Genomic DNA, 1,301 nt, shown 5'->3' with positions numbered 1-1,301 from the left:
ATCATCATGGAACAAGTTACAGGACTGTAGATGACTACAGGATCATCATGGAACAAGCTACAGGACTGTAGGTGACTACAGGATCATCATGGAACAAGCTACAGGACTGTAGGTGACTACAGGATCATCATGGAACAAGTTACAGGACTGTAGGTGACTACAGGATCATCATGGAACAAGCTACAGGACTGTGGGTGACTACAGGATCATCATGGAACAAGTTACAGGAATGTAGGTGACTACAGGATCATCATGGAACAAGCTACAGTACTGTAGGTGACTACAGGATCATCATGGAACAAGCTACAGGACTGTAGGTGACTACAGGATCATCATGGAACAAGTTACAGGACTGTAGATAACTACAGGATCATCATGGAACAAGCTACAGGACTGTAGGTGACTACAGGATCATCATGGAACAAGTTACAGGAATGTAGGTGACTACAGGATCATCATGGAACAAGCTACAGTACTGTAGGTGACTACAGGATCATCATGGAACAAGCTACAGGACTGTAGGTGACTACAGGATCATCATGGAACAAGCTAGAGGACTGTAGGTGACTACAGGATCATCATGGAACAAGCTACAGGACTGTAGATGACTACAGGATCATCATGGAACAAGCTACAGGACTGTAGGTGACTACAGGATCATCATGGAACAAGTTACAGGACTGTAGATGACTACAGGATCATCATGGAACAAGCTACAGGACTGTAGGTGACTACAGGATCATCATGGAACAAGCTACAGGACTGTAGGTGACTACAGGATCATCATGGAACAAGCTACATGACTGTAGGTGACTACAGGATCATCATGGAACAAGCTACAGGACTGTAGGTGACTACAGGATCATCATGGAACAAGCTACAGGACTGTAGATGACTACAGGATCATCATGGAACAAGTTACAGGACTGTAGATGACTACAGGATCATCATGGAACAAGCTACAGGACTGTAGGTGACTACAGGATCATCATGGAACAAGCTACAGGACTGTAGGTGACTACAGGATCATCATGGAACAAGCTACAGGACTGTAGGTGACTACAGGATCATCATGGAACAAGCTACAGGACTGTAGGTGACTACAGGATCATCATGGAACAAGCTACAGGACTGTAGATGACTACAGGATCATCATGGAACAAGCTACAGGACTGTAGGTGACTACAGGATCATCATGGAACAAGCTACAGGACTGTAGGTGACTACAGGATCATCATGGAACAAGCTACAGGACTGTAGGTGACTACAGGATCATCATGGAACAAGCTACAGGACTGTAG

This window comes from Poromitra crassiceps (assembly GCF_964638095.1).
Source record: "Poromitra crassiceps genome assembly, chromosome: 18".
In the NCBI taxonomy this organism is placed as follows: domain Eukaryota; kingdom Metazoa; phylum Chordata; class Actinopteri; order Beryciformes; family Melamphaidae; genus Poromitra; species Poromitra crassiceps.
Note: the sequence above shows the minus strand (reverse complement) of the source record.